Source organism: Rosa rugosa, chromosome 5 (genome assembly GCF_958449725.1).
Source record: "Rosa rugosa chromosome 5, drRosRugo1.1, whole genome shotgun sequence".
In the NCBI taxonomy this organism is placed as follows: domain Eukaryota; kingdom Viridiplantae; phylum Streptophyta; class Magnoliopsida; order Rosales; family Rosaceae; genus Rosa; species Rosa rugosa.
The window spans coordinates 9,571,737-9,593,827 of NC_084824.1; the positions used below are offsets into that span (position 1 = coordinate 9,571,737).

At 38.4% G+C, this 22,091-nt stretch overlaps 1 long non-coding RNA gene and 1 pseudogene across 1 annotated transcript; one reads left to right on the forward strand and one right to left on the reverse strand.

The window, feature by feature from the left end:
* On the reverse strand, nucleotides 1-9,919 carry LOC133711164 (putative multidrug resistance protein; annotated as a pseudogene).
* Nucleotides 3,427-5,347, forward strand: LOC133712960 (uncharacterized). The gene is made up of 5 exons (XR_009847679.1): nucleotides 3,427-3,765; nucleotides 4,015-4,079; nucleotides 4,163-4,270; nucleotides 4,583-4,652; nucleotides 5,214-5,347. It is a non-coding gene; the product is annotated as an uncharacterized LOC133712960 (long non-coding RNA).
* Nucleotides 9,920-22,091: the final 12,172 nt, after the last annotated feature.

Here is a 22,091-nt window from a genome sequence, read left to right on the forward strand (position 1 = left end):
TCATCCAACAGAAGAACTTTTGGGTTCTTCAGTATTGCTCGAGCAATTGCTATCCTTTGCTTTTAGCCTCATGATAGCTGCAGTCCCCTTTGTCCATAGTGAGTATCGTATCCATCTTTACAGTCATAGAAATTAGAAATGTCAATTCCTTATTATCCAAGCAAACAAATCAAACGCCAGATAGTTAAATTAAATCCGAGTCATCCGAGATCCGACCGATTTTGTTTCAAGTCCTTTGACTAATATACATAGTGGGAAACGGTACTTTTTACATACGTGTGTGATTCACACAACATAATTAAAAAAAAAAGACAAAACAACCTCTCTTTCAACTTTCTCTACTATTCCCTTAAGTATATGTAACCTGTAATAGAATGCGCCCCACGCGCGACGAAAAAGAGAAACCTCCAGACGTTGTTGTTCTCTCCCGGCCGAACGTTGCCGGTGTTTTTCTGCTGCGTTCTGGCCCGGGAGGGGATGCTGAAGCTGCGTAGAGGCAGGCCTTCAAGGCGGTGGCACGATCCACGGAAGATGGATGGGTATCTCATCTCGGGTTCGGCTGACAGATCTCGATATGTTCCTCTCGGACCGAGGACGACGACTGTAGTGGAGCTGCGAGGCTCTTTCCGACGTTCGGATACGGCGGTTGTGGAGCAGCAGGGCTCTTTCCGGTGGTCAGATCTGGCAGTAGTGGAGCTGCGAGGCTCTTCCCGCCGGTCGGCACTGGCGGTTGTGGAGCTGCGTGGCTCTTTCCGGCAACTGTCCTTGACATCCTTTGGTGGAGTTTTTGCTGGCTTTGTCCAGATTATACACCCTCTTGTGGTGATTATGCTGGTTGTGTCCAGATCTAGCCCTCTTGTGGTGTTTATACTGGTTGTGTCCAGATCTAGAGGGCTTTGCTCCTCCTCTTACTATGTTATTTCAATTTCTTGCAATTAGCTCAGAAATTTTTCAAATCTGACAACAGCCCCCACAATTCCTCCCACCCAATATCTCACAACAACTCTCATCCCTCTACCACTGACTTTCTTGGAGTTTCCTATGGCTACCTCTATAAAGTGAAAATCACTTACCAAGCGGAGTATGGGTGCTCACGCGTGGGTGTTTCACCCCCCATTATCCATTGTATTTTTTCTTTGTTGCTGACTTTTGTCCCCTTTCGGTGGCAGTGGTTCTCTTCCGGATCATTGGGTTCTGGTAGAGAGGTGATGGTCAGTGTGCGTTATTGGCTCCTCCTCCGGATCATCTTGTATTTTGGGTATGTTAGGATTTGCTTTCTGGGTTTATATTGGCATTGGGTTCTCGGATTATATCCCTTCATTTGGGCTCTTCTGGTGACATCTTGGTCGATGATTGTACGGCAGTTCATCGGCGTGCAATATGGCTGCAGTGATATATCCTAACGATATTTTCTTTTTAATTTTTAGGGTTACCATCTTATGACCAGATTCATGTGGAATTAGGTTTGATGTGTAATTTTCCTACTTATGTTAGCTTGTAATTCAGAGCTTTGGGCTCTCTCTTAGGGTTTTATCCCTTTGGGCTTATTAATGAATATTATCACTTTGACAAAAAAAAAAAACATAATTCAAAAGGAAGTTGAAAATTCAGCAAAATATTATTATATTCATTTATTTTATTTATTATTTTTAGTATTTTTTTATTTATTCTAAATGTAATTGTAAAATACGGAAAACTACGTAATAAGTCATGTATGGATATATGAACAGTCCAGAACACGAGTTTTTTTGAAAATATGGATATAATACGAACATTATTTGGGAAATTAGTAACAGTGCCAGTATATTAGAAACAGAGCTAATATGTATATATGGTGAATTTTCCAGAATTTTTTTTTCCATTTGATTTAACAAATTTGCATGCACATATATGCCTGTGTCACAACTAAAAAGAAGAAGACAATATGTACCTTACAAATTCATGAGCATTCAAAAGAATTGCTGGTCTTCTTACTTCAGATTCCCTAAAATTCTCTTTACCATAAAGGATATTTTCACAGATTGTTGTAGCACTATGCCAAAAAATGCTTCATACCATACCCCTCAGACGACAGAAGACGTTTTTTCTGTTGTCTGATTTTTTTGAACATCTTCAGACAACAGTTTTAACTATTTATGTCGTCTAAATGGTATCAAAATCAACACCAATTCAACTTTTTCAAGTTTGTTATAGTTTAGAAAATTCAGACAACAGAATCTGTTGTCTGAGTAAATGGAAAAATTATTTACCCTTATGTGGACAAAAATAATTTTTTGGCTGAACTAAAACTTAATGTGAACTAGATGCCTATACCTCGAGTTTTCTCAACACTTGGTCAAAAAAACAGAAACCTTCTTTCCCTCTCCCTGAGCTAGACCCCGAGCAGCTGCAGCTCCCCGGCCATTTTGGTTCTTCTGCCCCGATCAGAGACATTCTTTCCCTTTCCCAATTATGGTTATTCCCTCCCTGATCTAGGTTTTTTACACACAAGAGTATCATCAACCTCTCCCCGATCTAGGTCAAGAAGACACTGTTGGTGGAGTTCTTCAATTGCACAAACGATTTCACGGTAAGTCTTATTCTTCGTCTTAGGGTTTCGACCTTGATTTGTGTTGGGTTTTAGGGCTTCCTGGGGATATCGATTTGGGGTTTTAGGGTTTCTTTGGGATATCGAATTGGGAGTTTCCTTTGAAATTAGATTTGGGATAACGATTTAGAGATGTGGTGATTGAAATAGAATTGGGTTTTATTCTGGTTTATAGATTTGGGGATGGTTTATGGTTCATTTCGATTTGGGATGGTTTATGGTTATTTAGAATCTAAGGCTCTGACTCCTCTCCAATAGTGCTCCTCCCTCTCAATCTCCAGCCTCCATGACTCTATATCTGATGCCTGAGATTCAGTTCCTCGTTTTTTCTGTTGGGTTTTCTGAAATTTTCACTTCTTATTGATTGGGACATTGGGTATATGAAATCTATGTTTGAGTATATGAAATCCATGTTTGGGTTTATTGATTGGATGGTTGCTGGCTTGCTGCAATTGCTTATTGTTTGGAATTGATGCTTTGTTAATGGAGTGATGGTTGTTTGACGTTTATTTAAACAATTGCTGATTGTTTGATTATTTGGATTATACATGTGAGTCTGTGAGCTTGTTTATTCAGTTTGATTGTCTGGGATTATACCTGCGAGTTTGGTTTATATGAATCTCATTTTGTTTAGCTTTGTATGTTTAGTCGTAGCTGGTGGGACAATTGCTTAGACTCCTTGCTTCTCAATTGCAATTTGAGGTTATGCTTGTCCCCACATTAATTTTTTTTTTTAGGTGGATATGTCTGTTTTTGCTCAATAATTCAGCTGGTTCTTTTTTTTTCTTTTGCATCTTAGAACGGGAGTTCAATTATATTAAAATACTCGGTGACTCTCTCTATTGTTTTTTGTTTCACAAGTGAGCATAAATGACTAGTTTTCCATACTTGTTTATTGTGAAAACACCTGATGTATGAATGATGGGGTTGTTTCTGCTTGCCACCCATACCACTGTTTGTTTAGATATCTTACACATGGAATACCAAATCCCAACATAGTGGTAGCTACAGTTACTGGGGGCTGAAGAAACCCAATTCAAAGTTGTTTCCTTTGGACACTAAAAGGGTCCCCATCTTTACTTGTTGTTCATTCCATGTTGTGGTGTCCTTGGAAGTGCACAGTTGGAAAAGGAGGATGAGAGGCAAAGCTTTCAGTGACACTTTCTGGGAATTTGCAGGTATGAAAAACTCAAATGTAGTTTAAATTTTACTGAGTGTTTTTTTTTTATGTCGATTGGTGTGTACACATTGATATTGTTTGATCTAGTTGACAGTTTTGTTTATAGTTGTAATTTTGTCTTGTAATGTAGACTTTGATTATTCAATGGCTTTTGTGTTGAAAAATTGACAAAGAAATGATTATTGAAAGGCCAACTTCAGTAGAAAGATGAAGTTTTAGCTTAATTACTAACTTCTTGACTTATCAGAACATTGTGGTCTTCATCAATGTGAACCGGAAGGAAGGAACATCTAGCTAAGAAAAAGCTCCATTGTAAGTATGAATTCTAGAATAGCTCATCCCGTTGAGACTTTGATTCTTGTCTGGTTTTAAAATTTCAAGCTGTGATAAAGCAGTTTGGTGGAACTGGTTATGAAAGCTCAGATGTAATGGTGATATATGAGGTTGAGAGGCAGAGACATCAACAGCTTGAGAAACTGTATAGGTCTACTCGTGCAGGAAAGGTATACATGAACTTTGTTTACAATGTAGAATTTCGACTATAGTTGAAAATTTTGTAGTACTCAATGTGATGATAGTTAGTGTTATGATCTCACATTTTGGGAAAGAACAAAGTTTGATTTGATAGGTGACATGACAATGAAACCTGCTAGGCATATATAGGTGATTATTTGTTTTGCTATCTTGGATCACAAGTCTGGGAACATCTTGTCCTGCTAATCTAAAATGTTTGATTTTTTTGAGGTATTTTTATTTCTCTTTGTGCCTAACTTATTCTATCTGTTAAACTCAATTCTCATAATTCTTATGCTCAGGATTTTCATAAAGAAATTGCACATGCAGCTGAAGCATTGACAACAATAGGACATAAGCATATTGAAGCAGGTAGAAATTTATTAGATTAAGTGACATTATGTGATAGAATGGGAAGTGTGTGAAGTTAATACTTAGTATTCTATGAAATTGGCTTACCTGACTTAAGTTTGCAAATAGAAAAGATGTCAGGCCTTTGAATTTAATCTCTTAATTTAACCTTATTGATTAATTGCAAATACTAAGAATTCAAATCGATTTTTCTCATGGTAAAGCTTTTGAATTTAATCTTTTAATTTAACCTTATTGATTAATATGCATTTGTGAGTTATTTTCAAATGGTAGTCGAACATGAATGATTTCAAGTGTTATTGTGTTCAGAATCATTACTGGGAGGGTTGAGTCTAGGTCATGCTCACAGTGTTTGGTTGTCCCTGCTGCCAATGACTTTGATTCATTGGCTCATAACAAGGTCTATCAATACATACTAACTATACATAAACTTTCATTTTTGTCGTGTACTGCCCCCTAAATGTGTGGTTTCTATGACAATTGAACTGAGTACAGAATATTTTGCTTGAAGAAAATGTTGTAGTTATGCCATAACACGTTTTTGTGGTTTGTTCATTTCAGGTAAATGTACGGGTGGCTTTGTTAGAAGGGAATTAATGGAATCTATTTTGAAACAGATTGAGAACCGGGAACGATCATTCACCCAAACAAATGGAATGAACAACCTCAAATTAAAAGGTAGGAATGTCCATTTTTTTTATAACTGTCCTATAAGCATAATTCTAGTAGTGATTCTTCTTTTATTGTCATGTTAGATGGGTAAGAGATGATCAGTCTTCAGTAATAGTCAAATTGTATTACCTGCAATTCGGAAGTGCAAGACTTGGTGTTTGGTAAGCAGTTTTAGGTTTAACTCTACAACTGAAGTTTGGTTTGTATTTTTGAGACTTAACTAGTAATATATGTATATATATTACATGATTTCGCAGGATATAGGGGAAGGAGTTCTTGCTTCATGTGGGTCTTATTTTAAGGTGCTTTTGATGCTTGTTTAATATATGCATATATCTACTTTTACGTTACTATGCACTAGACTGGAGTCTTTTAATCATGGTCAAAGGTCTATGTCTAAAATTTCTAGTTCGCTCTCCCTTTCATACGGATAGCCAAATAGAAATATATCTTTCCCTTAAGCTATTCTGTTTTTTGTTCTGTTCTATTTGTGCAATCTGAACTTGTTGTATGCTACATACTGCTGATCATTTTTTTTTTTTTTTGCTGTTGGTGCTGTGTAGTGAAAGCTTGGAGTTAGGCGTATTAGGCTAGCATTGGAAGCGGATGATTGGCTTACACACAGAAGGATATTGATGTGGTTTGAGCTGAATGGGCAAATCATGTTATGTAGTTCTAACTTTGGTTCTGTTTAAGGTAGATGAGTAGCACTTGGAACTGCTTTTGTGCATTTATATATAACTGATGGAAAGTGTTGGTGAACTTAAATTATGCATGCAGTTGCTCTGTCTAGCTACTCTTTCTTTACCTTATAGGTTTTTGACTTTGTGCACTAGGTAAATGATCGAGATAAGATGGTTTTTTGGTTCTCTTGATCATAATGTAACTGTTGGCTAGGTTTAGAGTTGGAACTATGGATTGTATTTTGGATGATGTTGATGCAATTAATGAAACGTAGCCATCATTTTCAATGCTGATTTTAGTCCAATTTTATGGTTTTGATGATTGTAAATGACTGATGTTAAAATGGTTGAAAGGAAACAGATATATGCAGGTTTTATGTTGTATCAAGAAAATACAGCACAATTTATGTTGTATCAAGAAAATAGAAACAACAGAAACAAATGATCATATGTTGTTTCTACCAAGTTCAAACAACAGAAAATTAGAGTTCAAAGAGCTCTCAGACAACAGAAGTAGGTGATTGATATGTTGTTTCTACCACGTTCAAACAACAGAAAAGTAGAGTTCAAATAGCTCTCAGACAACAGAAGTAGGTGTTGATATGTTGTTTCTACCACGTTCAAACAACAGAAAAGTAGAGTTCAAAGAGCTCTCAGACAACAGAAGTAGGTAGTTGATATGTTGTTTCTACCAACTTCAAACAACAGAATTATGTTGTTGCATACGAAATCAGTCAACATATAACTGTCATTGTTCTTCAAATCAGACGACAGAAGCATCAGCTAAGCTTAATATTGGTTCAATCAAACGACAGAAACAACAAAAACTCTGTCATCTTACATTAACTACATCGACAGTTATTTTTTGAATCCGTTGATGAAGTGAATTTCCAACAACATTAATATGTAGTGGTATGGTGTTTCAGACGACAGATAGACTCCGATTCTTCAATATTAGGTACTTCAGACGACAGTACCTTAAACTGAATCTGTCGTCTGAATGCATTATCAACGACGGAGAATATCTGTCGTTTGAATGGCTTAGAGACGGCAGCCACTTAGACAACAGATTTTTACTTCATCAGACGACAGATATGGTCTGTCGTCTGAAGCATTTTTTGGCATAGTGTAGGCTCCTGACTCACCACTGCGATATAGGACCTCAGTTGCCTCAAGTTGTAGTTCTTAGTATTGTGTTGGTCTATATGTACTGATCCCTTTACAGGGTTGTAAAATCTTTCGACTAGTCCAATGACAGTGGTATTACCTGAAACATTGTCCTACTAATGCCATTGTTCTTCCAGCTTCAATCGTGAGATTCAAGCCCTTGAAGATCATTTGTTTTGGCCTTGCTGGGTAAGAGAAAAACACATTCTTCAGTTCTATGTGGCCTTTAATACTCTTTTGCACCTTATTGCCTTCATCAGGCTGAATCTCACTTGACCTATCTAGGATAGAAAACACTGCTAGGGCATTGTAGCCTTTGGCCAAATCAATGGTCATACTTCCGGCACCTGCAATGCTTTTACCAGTGTTCATCAATAAGAAGAAAGTTTGAAACACGTGCTCTGCAATTATGAAGCCTTTGTTCATTAGCCTCCCTCCATACCAATATGTTGGAGTTATAAAGAGTCTCATTATCCTTTTCTGAGACGAAGATTCAGTGATATTTCTATGGTTGATGGTGGCTTCACTTGCTTGTTGACTGCTCTTAATTTGTGCTTTTTGCACTTTCTTGGACAAACCTTTCATGAGGGCACTCCTTGAGTAGAAGCTCCCAATGAGCTAAGGCTGTGTGGCAATGTTCACAATGGCTAACCTCCATGCAATGATCAATCCAAGTGCAAATGCTACGGTGGCACTTATGAAACCTCGAATCAGCAACGACATACACTCTACAATGAAGGATTGAAACATACTGCCTTCACAAGGTAGCCGTGCACAGATAGCTGCACTAGTGTTCTCATCAGTCATCACGATCAAACCACCCTATCTCAAATGAGAAAAGTTTGCCAAGCACTATCTCCCTAACCCTTTTTGTTAAGCGCTCTCTTGTAATTGCAAAACAGTATTGTTGGAGAAACTTGGTGATGAAGCTATCGACTGTCAGGACCAAGATGTGGCAATAATGACTGATTTATTTTTTGAGTTTGTGGCTGTCTTTTTGGATGTACACTGAGACAACTGATCTCAAGCATTAGGCTTGAATTGCCTGCATAGCTCTGTAGCCATCAGAACCTGAACAACCAAGTAAGGCTTGCTTCCACTCAGGTGCATTCATTTGATATAATCGCCATTGAGATAGGGGAGGATAATTTTGTCTTTGTTTTTATACTTGTAGTAACCAAGAGGATGCATTTGGAAAGAATAGTTTACCATGCTGATGGAAAAAACTATGGAATGTACCGAGCTGAATTGGCCGTCTGGTTTGTTTTTCCAGGTTGATCTTATGCTGATTGTTGACTGGAGAGGATAAGGATTCATTGATTTTAGGTTGTGTCTATCTTCAGATGGGATATCTTGAAGCAATTGCAGCTTCATTTTGCATGGCTAGTTACAACTGAACCATTTTGCTGTATGCACCACCTTGTCTGTTGTTCATATTGATCAACTCATCATGAGAACCTGACTCAACTACTTTTCCTGCTTGAAGAACCACTATCAAATCAGCTTTGCATATTGTGGAAAGCGATGAGCAACAATGGAGTTGTCCGTCCTACTAAAGCCACATCCTGGGCTTCTTGTACTACTCTTTTGGATTATGCATCGAGAGCGCTTGTGGCTTCGTCAAGCAGAAGGATTATGGGATTTCTAAGGAGAGGCCTTGCTATAGCAACCCTTTGCTTTTGCCCTCCAGACAACTGAACTCCAAATTGACCAACGTAAACCATTGGAAACACTAGTCAAAAGTCAAAACTAGTTTTTATGTTTACAGTTAGCTATTTTGTGGATTTAGGGCGAGAAAAATATGAATGGCTTACTTGAGTTTCATATCCTTCGGATGGTTTAACAATGAAGTCATGAGCATTTGCTGCCTTGGCTGCATCTGTGACATTTTCCATCGAAGCTCCTTCCTTTCCGAATAGAATGTTTTCTTTTATAGATGTTGCAAAGAGAACTAGTTTTTGATTAACAAGTCCCATCTGGGATCTGAACCACTTAAGCTGAAATATTTTTATATCATATCCATCAAGGAGTATTTTTCATTTGACAGGGTCATAAACCCTTTTAAAGTAATGAAATGGTCATAGAGTTTCCAGAACCACTGCTCCAACAACCGACAGTCTTTCCAGCTCGTATGGTAAGATTGAGTCCTTCAAGAACTGGGGTATCAGGTCTTGATAGGTAACTAAAGTGCACCTCTTTAAACTCCACTTTTCCTTTCAAATGTCCCAATACTTTTCCTCTTTTCATAGTGTCTATGGCAGGATCTCTTTCAATCATTTCAAACACCCGAATAGCAACGGATGTCACCTCCATGATGAAAGACAGATTTTGGAGTGCACTCATTATGGACCTAAAGATACAAAGACTTTAGTTGTGAGTTGGAGTTGTGACAAATTAAAATATCATCATAAATGAAAACAAGTAGGCTAGCTTTTCAATAACTTTGTTTTGTTATGCTTCTGCTAATGCACACATTTCCCAGGTCAGCACCTAAAATGTTAAATTATGCCATTCATATTACAAAGTAAAGAGAATGGGAAGAAGCAAAATAAGCACAAGGAAAGGTACTTACAGTCCTTCCAGACGATGCAGATACTAGCAACTACGACCGTGCCTCCTTTCTCAATGACAAGTATGCTACCAATCCAACCCAGGAAAGCCCAAGTAGCATTAACAATTCCCATGCTCTGCATCCCTATCATCACTCCCTTTATATATGAAACCTTGCTTAATAACAAGCTCCATACTTTTCTAATGAGCATCACTGAATTTTAAGTATTCAGTTCGCATCCGAGATGTTAATCTCTCTGCAGTTCTTGTCTAACAAACTCCTGCAAAATATGGATATGTTTCCAGTTTAAACATTTATACAATCTTATGCATTTCACCATGTATGAGTTATATGAATTTCAAGGCACTTCATTACATTCAATATGGTTCCTCATTTCTGTATACAGATTTATAGTACACCCAAAGACTAATCTTCTCCTCAACTATATATAGTCATTTACGATCAATAGAATGAAGGAGAGTTGACTATGAAATCAATGTCTAAGGTGGTTCAACATATATATTATGATCAGACCAAATTTATAGCTATTCTTGCAATATACAGACTTCCAGCTTTGCATCCTACCCTAAACGAGACGTACCCAGTGATAGCTAAGTTTAAAAGCTATTGATTTTCCTTATTCTCCTGAAAATATGTCAATCGTAGTATAGAGAAATAAGGGTCTCCCGCAGAGGATTAAGTGTTAAACTAAGTGCTTCAACAAAAGTCACAAAAACGTGACTGCAGTTCCTACTGAACAGCAGTCAAAAGACAAACTACGAATCTAACCAAAACAACCCAGGAAAATATGAAAATTTATAGAGACGTACTAGACACACAAGGCGTCTAGCACACAAAATTTGGTGAATTTCGGAGTTGATTTGCTATGGAAATAAAATACAGAAAAACAGAGAACAGAAAGAAAAACGAAATTGAAGCAGATTTGAAGTTGGTTGATATCAAGATAATGAAACTAGCTAGGAAGGAAGTATCCACCCCCAACAATCACACACAACACACTTTGTCCAATTTTCTACCAATTAACTTAGTTGAAGACGCTCAGATTGGCTCGGTGCGCTTGAACACAACGTATTACCCTTTCTTACTTTGTACGCTAGGCAGGAAGTGCTCTACACCTAGACTATTCCCAAGCAATGCAACCTAAAGGTACGTTTATTAGATTAAACATGCAGAGATCATTAAGTTTGAAAAGAGTTTGAGCAATCACTAGGCATCGCAAATAACTTAGAGCCTTGCTAAACCTAGGGTTTTGTTTACTTGCTAGTGAAAACTACCAATTACTTCTCTAGATAATTTGAGGAATCCAACTATTGATCCAGGCATCAAACAATCAAAGTATTAGAACCCTAGCATGCATACTAAGTAGGCCTCCAAAGCACACAAACATAGAATTCATCAATGAGAAATCGGTAAACAAAACCTCAACTTTATTAATTGGAAAACAAATTGAATGTCAAAGCATGTTATGGATCATGTCTAGGGGCTTCAACTGCCCCCTAACTACTGGAAATTTAGTTACACATAATGGAAATCAAAAACACAAAGGAGTTCATGGAGGAAGAAGACAACAAAAATCAGAAAATTGGAAAATACGGATCAGCGATCAATCTCTGGCGTGCAGCGATCGATCGTTTCTGGAAAGGTTGTAGTTCTTCTTTTTCTCTAGCTCTTGTGCGTCTATGCTTTTTTGTATGTGAGATAGTCCCTTTCTTCCACGTCCAAGGAGAGATTTTATTCAGTTTGTAACTCTTTCCTTCTTTTCTTTTGGGACTCTAACTCCTTGATTAATGTTCTGATTGATTTAGGATTCATTGACATCATTCTATCCAATAGGAGCAGCCAAAAGAATTAATTGCTGAATATCTTTTCCTTCATATTGCCTTAAGCTTCCTTGATTCATCAAGAGTCCACAATTCTCCATCAATTGCACATATCTCCTTCCTTTTGCTCTTATTTCTTTCCTTACTTCGGAAAACCTAATAAACATAAAAACTGTTGTAAATCATTATGGCTATATCATGTAAATAGATATAGGGTAAATCATTATGTTGTTATAGGCTTACCCTTTCCATGTTTTATGGATGACTTTAGGAATCCTTGTTTTATGGAGGACTTTAAGGGTCCTTGTTTTATGGAGGACTTTAGGCTACATGTTCCCTATCTTCCACTATATGTAGTCCATTTCTCATCCATGTTATGAGATGAATACAGAAAATACTACACTCCTTCTCTGCATCTAAACTCTCTCTCTCTCTCAAGTTCTTTGAAGCAAAGCTCTCTCCATTTTCTGCATGAAACACTTTCTATGTTCGTTTTACAACACGTTATCAGCACGAATAGCTCTACGATTTGGATTGCAGATTGACAAGAGGAGAGGTGAATAACTCTTGGGTTGCAGAGAAGAGGCAGTTCATCATTCAATCAACTTCACTCTACCAGCTCTACAACCAAGTAGGTTTTTCCAAACAAAAAACGATTTTGCTGTTTCATTTTACCTTCTGTTCTCTGTGTTCCAGTATTTATTTGAAATAGTAAATCAACTCCAAAACTCACCAAATTTTGTATGCTGGAACCCCTGTGTGTTTACTACATCTCTGTAAATTTTCATATTTTTCTGGGTAGTTTTGCTTAGTGTTTCAGTTCGTCTTTCGACTGTTGTTCAGTAAGAACTGCAGTCATGATTTATGACTTTTGTTGAAGCATCTAGTTTAACCTAATCCTCTATGAGAGACACTTATTTCTCTTGCACTATAATTGGCATAATTGAATGAGAAAAAAGGAAAATCAGTAGCTTTTAATTTAGCTATCAACTTCTTCAGTTCATGTATATTGTGGCAAATATTTATATATACTTGTTTGGACTTTGTGATAATGATACATCTTTCCTTCATTATTTATTATGATAATGTTTTGTGGTGTTACCTGCTCATATTAAATTTAAATATTTTACCCGCTTAAATTCTTTGCATTAGAATATATATGTGCGGAATGCAGGTACTTAACGAACCGGAAGTTCACACACATAAATATTGAACCAGAAGTTCATACATAAATATTGAACCAGAAGTTCACACGTATCGAACCCGTAGTTTCGATAACATTGAAAGGTTATGAATCTTTCCAAGTAGGCGCACCCAATTCGATGCGATGTCTAGGCAAGATACAATGAGGCTGTGTACTTAAGAGAGCCTCGCTCCACCCAAACCTCATACTCTTACCTGGTCGTATTTAATTGGAGTTACCAAAAGGGTTGAGTAATAACTTTTCATTCCTTGGCAGACCAGCTTGAGCCCAGCAGGCCCACTCTCCCTCTGCGGGACCTAGCAGCCTAGCAGGCCTCACACACCATTTGAATTACGCATGAAAGGCCGGATCACAAGCTCGCAGACTAAGCCCGATAGGCTTCACTATCAAGCCCACTCCTTTGGTCCAGCAGAATCAAATAAAAGGAAAAATGATTTGATATTGTAAATAGATTCACCATATTTAATATGTGTAATTAATTGCCAGAAGCATTTATTCACATAATTGTGTGATAATTAATATGTTATTTTACTAGCATGCAATTAATATCTCAATTGATTTGTGATTTCCATTTATCCAATTTGTGAGATTATTTCAATTTGCTCAATTCAATATTATTGTGTTACTTGTCTAAATTTTCGCACTAGAATATATGTGTAGAAAATGCAGGTACCTAATGAACTAGAAGTTCTAAATGAACCAGTAGTTCATTCACATATCGAACCTGTAGTTTCGATAATGCCATTTAAGAAACTTGAAGTTTCCTTCATAAATTCACCACACATGATAAAACCAGTAGATTTTACATGTTTAATCCGATTTTCCATACCATGTTATAGAACCTGAAATTCCTATTAGTTGCTTATGGACGATACTACCCAAAGCACTAAGATTATTTGTTCCTTTCCTGTAAGAAATGCCAAATCTCAACAAACTTGACTTTGTTGCTTTGGAGGTTTCCAGAAGAAACTATCTAAAGTGAACTCAAGATGTGAAAATTCATCTGATTGCAAAGAAGATGAGATCAACAATCAATGCTAACAATGTCGTCATTGAGGCTTTTAATATGAGTGCCATAATTTTCAAAGGAAACATATGGAGAAAACACTCCAAGTTGAGTATCCGATGAAGAGGATACACAGACTCTTTGGGTCGCTCTAGAAGAGCACTTTCACCATCAAATGACCATTTTCTTGCTTGAAGCAAGACATGATTGGCAGAACGAAATTAGCCCATATGACCGTCTGCCACTTGGCCAAAGCCCAAGAGGCCATGTAATCAGGCTCCACGTGGCCAAGGCCCACGTGGTAGGAACCATGATGCCATAACTCAGCAAGCCCAAGTTGAAAGGAACACTGGTCCGGCCCGCTGCCACCAGAATCAGCATGATCTTTGTTATCAATGTGGAGGAATTGACTGCTGGTCCCGCACCTGTTGTGCGATAGCCTAAGCAGTAGATGAGTATTACGCCGGTCGCGGAACTCGAAATACCAACTTTATTAAAGGGTCATTTTCTATCGATTCCACACTAGAGATCACGGATTTTCAGGCAGTTACTGAACATACCAAGGATTAGAACTCGAAGACATGGGTATAATTGGCCCCTTGTGCCATATCTATTTCATCTTAATGAATGAAACATCTTCGGATTTTGGTGATTTATGTTTTCAATTATTTTGGATTATAGAAATGTGGTTATGTTCGAATATATTTAATTCAATAAACTTATTCATACATGTGATCCATTGAATTAAATAAATGAATAGGCATATTCTGTGGGGAAGTTTGTTGTCTGGTTAAAAGTGCTATTACGCACACCATATTCCCAGATCGGAGATATTTTTCAAACTTATTGTCTATTCATACCTCTGTGACAACCGTATCAGGCCAATCCAACCTGATAGAGGGTTATGGCAAAACCCACTATATGTTGTCCAATGGTACTGAACCTACCATTAATGAGGCCTTATAATCTCCACGTTCCAGAAGAACGTTATTGAGTATTAAGGATATTCGAACCAACGGTTATCACGCTGAAACCACTGAGAAAAATGAGTGTAATATCTTTGCATAACCTCCAAAGTGTGTGGCCAGAAGCGTACATTGGAGAAATTGGAATCTGTTAGCTAGAAGCTAACTAATTTAAGCAACTACTTGCTATGGCATGACCGTTTGGGACACCCAGGTCAAAGTATGATGCACCGTATCCTCAATTCATTGCAGGTGCATCCCCTTCTGAATAAGGGTCTTGTATATAATGACACGCTATGCCATACTAGACCATCATATGCAAAGACTAGTACATACATCACCATTTTTCTGCACAGAATGCAAGGGAAATTTGTGGACATATATATCCAACCACCATGTGGACCAGTTAAATATTAATGGTTTTGGTTGATGTATCGACAAAGTGATCACATGTTACACTATTGTCCACAAGAAAACGCTGCTTTTGCTAAACTCTCACCCAGATCATGAAATTGAGGGTTCACTACTCGGATTATCCCATAAAGTCTATAAGACTTGATAATACCGGAGAGTTTACATTGAAGTCTTTCGATGATTATTGCATATCCCTTGGGATTGATGCTGAACATATAGTTCCCTATGTTCACACCCAAGATGGTCTCGCAAATAGAATCTTGGTAATGCGCACCAAGCTTCTAGTTTTTGCGTGGGGCTATGCAATCTTGCATGCAGCTATGTTGGTCCCGTTGAGGCCCACTGCTACCCAACCTTACTCCGCGTTACAGTTGGTAACTGGGTACGAACCTGATGTTTCGCACTTACTCGCATTTGGGTATGCAGTCCGCGTGCCAATTGTGCCGTCACAACGTACAAAATTGGGTCCTCAACGAAGGATGGGCATATATGTCGGTTATGAATCCTCATCCATTATACGCTTTTTAAAGCCCTTGACAGGCGATCTCTTTACCGCTAGATTTGCGGATTGTTACTTTGATGAGACAGTCTTCCCGCCGTTAGGGGGAGATAAGAACGTTACCGTTCCTGATGAACGACGTGAATTGACGTGGAAAGTCCCCACTATGTCTCATCTTGATCCCCGAACCGCACAATGTGATAATGAAGTGCGGAGAATTCTAGATCTACAGAGTGTAGCCCAAAATATGCCAGACGCTTTCTCTGATCTAGCTAAGGTGACGAGATCACATATACCTGCTGCAAATGTGCCTGCAAGGATAGATGTCCCTGTAGGACGCGTCGTCCCAGATGGACGAGGTACGACCATGGCGGCTAACCAGTCACATATCCCTGCCCAGAAGCTAGGTAGACCACTAGGTTCGAAGGATTCTTATCCCCGGAAGAGGGTAAAACCGGCACAAACGAATCCACTAGACATCGCGATCTCAGCTGATCCATCTCACGAGATAATTCCAGATTATGGGTCCGTCCTAGAAGAGACAACGTTGGGGGACGCTCCAACGTCTGAACCCACTCCCGAGAATAGAGAAATCTCGGTAAATTATGCATGCTTAAGTGAGATCTGGAATCGGAATGAGATTATCATCGATGATATATTTGTATTCGCAGTAGCTACCGAAATTATAAATAACGATGACATCGAACCTCGCTCCGTTGATAATGTCAACGTAGAGACGACTGGCCAAAATGGAAAGAAGCAATCCAGGTCAAATTAGATTCCTTGACAAAGAGAAAGGTGTTTTGGACCTGTTGTTCCTACACCTCCCCATGTTAAACCTGTAGAATTTAAATGGGTATTTATAAGGAAGCGTAATGAGAAAAATGAGATTGTGATACACAAAGCTCGTCTAGTGGCGCAATAATTTTCTCAACGCCCTGTGATTGATTACGAGGACGCGTATTCTCCCGTAATGAACGTCATAACGTTCCACTACCTTATCAATTTGGTAGTTTCCGAAAAACTGAATATGCAGCTTATGAATGTGGTCATAACTTATCTCTAGGGGGATCATAATACAGAAATATACCTGAAAGTTCCTGAAGAACTTAATATACCCGATGCAAATAGTTCTAGACCACGGAACACGCTCTCCATTAGTTTTGAGGCGTTCACTTTATGGATTGAAACAATCCAGACGGAGGTGGTATAACCGTCTAAGTGAATATTTAATCAGGATGGGATATGTGAATAATAAACTATGCCCATGCGTGTTTATTAAGGAAACAAGTTCCTAGTTTAGAATTGTGGCGGTCTATGTCAATGACATGAATTTGATCGATACTCCTGAAGAGATCAAGGAAACCGCAAAGCACCTGAAGTTGGAATTTGAGATGAAAGGCCTTGGGAGAACAAATTATTGTCTCGACTTGGAGCCCGAGCACAGTGCAGATGAAATTTTGGTCCATCAACCAAATTACATCCAGAAGATGTTAAGATGCTTAATGAGGATAAAAGCAAGCACACCCATGGTCGTCTGAAGTCTAGAGAGAACCGTATCGTCCTGCAGATGATAACGAAGAGATATTGGTACCAGAAGTCTCATATCTAAGTGCAATAGGCGCATTATTGTACTTGGCTCAATGCCCTAGATAGGACATCTCATTCGATGTGAACTTGTTAGCTAGATATAGCTCTGCGCCAACACGCCGCCACTGGAATGGCATGAAAGACATTTTTCCGCTACCTTAGAGGTACAACGGATATGGGCTTATTCTATCCCTACGCATCAAGGAATGGATCAAACCCCCTTGATCCTCAGAATGATGCTCGCCTTGTTGGATATGCTGATATAGACTATCTATCAGACCCGCACAAGGCACGTTCCCAAACTGGTTATGTCTTTACCATTGGGAATACTGCAATTTCTTGGAGGTCTACGAAATAGACACTTGTTGCTACCTCTTCGAATCATGCTGAGATACTAGCTCTTCAAGAAGCAGTATGTGAATGTACATGGCTAAGAGCCGTTACAAAGCATGTTCGAAGCACATGTGGACTGCATTCCACCACTGATGAACCAACCATTATCTACGAGGATAATGCTGCTTACATAGAGCAGATGAAGACGGGTTTCATCAAAGGAGACAACACCAAACATATTGCACCGAAGTTCTTCTTCAATCAGCAACAACAGGAGCATCAGAAGATTGAAGTCAAGCAGATTCGATCTGAAGATAATCGTGCAGACCTCTTTACCAAGTCACTACCAAAGTCTACATTCCAGAAGCATGTTCAAGGTATTGGTCTAAGTAAACTATCTGAATTACCTAACATGTAATTTTCAGGGGGAGTCGAAATCAGGGGGAGTATCCCGAAGCATATACACTTGACCATCGTGTACTCTTTTCGTCCTTCGTCCAGGGTTATTTTGTCCCACTGGGTTTTGTTACCTGGCAAGGTTTTAACGAGGCACATCTTTAGAATGGTCACCCCACTTATACTACATCCTGAAGATGCTTTGATTTGACATATATGCATTTGCTCATCTTTTCCCTTCGACCACGGGTTTCTCCCACTGGGTTTACCGGGCAAGGTTTTGGTGTAGCAAATCTAAATGCATCCCTCTCGTAGACATACTACCTACTTATGATGCTAATAAGAAGACTCCACTTATCTCCGAAGCTGTGATATTACTACTCCACACTCATACGCGTTGTGCTCTTTTTCTCCTTCGACCAAGGTTGTTTTTTTTCCACAGGGTTTTTATTACTTGGCAAGGTTTTTGATGAGACAACTTAGAAGCGCACAACCCATGCAACACTATTGACATGAAATATCCAAGGGGGAGTGTTGTAAATCATTATGGCTATATCATGTAAATAGATATAGGGTAAATCATTATGTTGTTATAGGCTTACCCTTTCCATGTTTTATGGATGACTTTAGGAATCCTTGTTTTATGGAGGACTTTAGGGGTCCTTGTTTTATGGAGGACTTTAGGCTACATGTTCCCTATCTTCCACTATATGTAGTCCATTTCTCATCCATGTTATGAGATGAATACAGAAAATACTACACTCCTTCTCTGCATCTAAACTCTCTCTCTCTCTCAAGTTCTTTGAAGCAAAGCTCTCTCCATTTTCTGCATGAAACACTTTCTATGTTCGTTTTACAACAAAAACAACTCAATTAACCAGAAAATAAGATAAACTAACAAAGTAAATATGAGAATTAACAACATTATTATCTCATAATTATGCTCCTATCAAATACCCCCACACTTAGGCTTTGCTAGTCCCTAGCAAACAAAGAACTAACTAGGACAAAAGATATGGACCTAATGTCTTCCAAACATCTCAGAGAACTTATAATGCCCACAAGTATGGTCAACAAGATTCAAGCAATCATATGTCAGAATTCACAACCTCACTTAAAAGCTAATTTATTTTGATAACCATAGTGCTAAAGTTATAATACAAGGACAATCAAACTAATGCAACAAAGGAGAACCAACTTATTCATGGGTCAAACAAGCGTCAACTCAATTTCTCACAAAGATGCTCTCAATTTCTTTTCACTCATGATTTTCTGACTTGATGTATAAGCATATATTTCACTCAAGTTATATGTGAGAGGTATGATGTAATAAGACAAACAAATAGCTCACATATGATAACAAGAAAGAAAGGCTTTTTCTGAATTTTTTTTTACATGTGATCCCACGATTGGAATGCCAAAACTCGGACGAAAGGCCAGTGACACCATATGCTCACCCCTCCACACAAGTCTTCACAAATCGAATGCACAACTTCAAAGATCAACAAGGTCTTTATTCAGGGTTGTAATGGGGCCAAGGGTTAAGGTTAGAAGAAAGAAAGGATAGGAAATTCAAAGATCCCAAAGAACCTAGTGGAGCACAAGAAGAACATAAGAGATAAAAGAATCTTGAAACTCTTCAAGGTAATCAATCTTCGAACATGAAGCAAATAATTTTTTTTTTTCCAAGGCCAGATGTCATCTTTTTGGGCCTTTGCTTCATTCTAACCTCAACAACTACAACATGAATGTATCAAATCCAAGGAAGTATTTTGCTTTTTGATTCTTTTGATTTTTCTTTTCAAGCATTCTTTCTCTTTCTTTTTCATTTTCGGCTATCACATATTTTTTCCTTTGTTTTTTTTTCGACAGCCATAAACACACTCTTTTTTTTTCCTCTTCCTTGGATCGATGTACAACGAACTCTCCCACATTTGCTTACAAAAGTACCTTGAACATACATATATCTCTATAAATATTTGCTCCACTAATTCCTTAGAATAGGGTAAGGATAAATCTATACTAAGCTTAGGGTTAAGGAATTTGTGGGTGATGAAACAAAAAGGCTTAATGTAGGCTCAAGGGGGTTAACTAGGGGATTGCACATCTTGTGTGCATAAAAGGGACACAGGTTAATTTGGCTATGGTGGTAATCCTAGTGCCTTTATCCCTTCTCATCCATCATGCAATTCAACCACACGCTTCAAGAGGCTTTGGGGCAAGTTCTAGCATTTGTCCTTGTAAAATATGCAAGTCGAATCCGAGTCTCAACCAAGATGAATAAGAGATGAGATCATGCAAAATCCTCGTCAAGAAAATAAGATGATTTTATACTAAGCACTCAGAAAAGAAATAGCACATATACAGGATCAAAAGCTCACAAGGGTTTAAATCAAGTTTAACCTGTCATAGCATGCATCCATCAATTCTCAAGTGTTACATTAATCCAACCATCAATGTATATAAATCAAGCACAATAATCATCAAAATTTATTAACAATTATTTGAAATCAAGAATCTAACACATGCCTGCAATCCTTTTGTGACCAAAATATAAATCCGAAAGTTCATGCTCATCATAGAGTTGGAAGACTCCTAAGACTCATTGAAAAATAAAACCTAAAACTAGACTCTCTTTTTTTTTTTTTTTTTTTTTCTTTTTGACGTTTTACAGTTTTTTTTTTTTTTACAAAGAATGACTCAAAAAAAAATTGACAAATTTGTATTTCCCTCCCCCACACTTAAATTAGACATTGTCCTCAATGTATGGCAATGAAACGCACAATGCACAAGGAAAGCATAGAGAAAGAAAATCCAAAAGAGGGCAAGTGAAAAGATAAGAAAGGCTATAGAAAAGCTCCCCCTTGTAGACCTCGCACTGCTCACGACCTGTGGAGAAGACCAAAGTTAGACACCATCTGCAAGGCACAAGGCCTCGACTTCCAGAATGTAAGCTCTGTGCTATATGGATTCCAAAAGGAGTGATGATGGGGTCAAAAGGAGAGAAGGAAGGAATATTGCACTATCCAACTTCGCAATTTTGCGTCATGAGGCCAACTTCCAGCCCTTATAACTTCTGCAGGGACAGCCTGATGGATGAGCTGCTACTGGGAGCTGAAAATTGGTGTTATAAGCTGTCCGTGCATATGTGGCAAGTCTCCTCAATTCTGAAGGGTTACGGTGCTCCAATGGAGATGATGCTCTAGATCACTTTTGAAGTAGACATCTCAAGCTTTAAGTGCATATAAGGTTTGTCCTCATTGGATCCTCGGAAGTATTCCCTGCATTGCCTTTTATATGACCCAACTGCGCAGGTTCCTGCTCTGCTGGTCTGACCTTTCGGTACTCAAAGTAGAACTGGGAACCTGCGCAGAATTCCGAATCCAGTTCTGTAAAAACATACAAAAACTAGACTCATAGATCTTTCTATGCATATATGGTACGTCTCCTGGTTCTTTCTGAGCTAAAAACTGAAGCCATCCAAAGTTGACTGACTGCACAGCCGGCACTCTGTTTTCGAGCAGGCAAGTGTAACTTCCTAGCCTTTCTTAATGGGTACACCTACACACTCACAAAACACATTAAAACGAACTAACAAGAATAAAAAAAAATAAAAAAAATAAAAAAGTTTGGGTTGCCTCCCAACGAGCGCTTGTTTTAAGGTCTTTTCAGCCTGACGTGTACCAAGAAATTTACTCATGGGAAGGGGGTTCATGGAGGGGTACATCCTCCACTTCTTGCTCCACAAAGGACTCATAGTAAGGTTTGAGTCGATGCCCATTGACCTTGAATTTCATGCCGGTCTTTTCACTTTGAAGTTCCACTGCACCATGATGAAACACATTAGTAACAACGAATGGACCAATCCAACGTGAACGAAGCTTACCAGGAAATAATTTAAGGCGGGAATGGAAAAGAAGAACTTTTTGTCCAACAACAAAAGTCTTCCTCATTATCATCTTGTCATGAAATGCCTTAGTCTTCTCCTTGTATATCTTAGCACTCTCATAAGCTTCATTGCGAATTTCCTCAAGCTCATTCAATTGAAGTTTTCTATGCAAGCCCGCAACATCCAAGTCCATGTTAAATTTCTTTACCGCCCACCATGCTCGATGTTC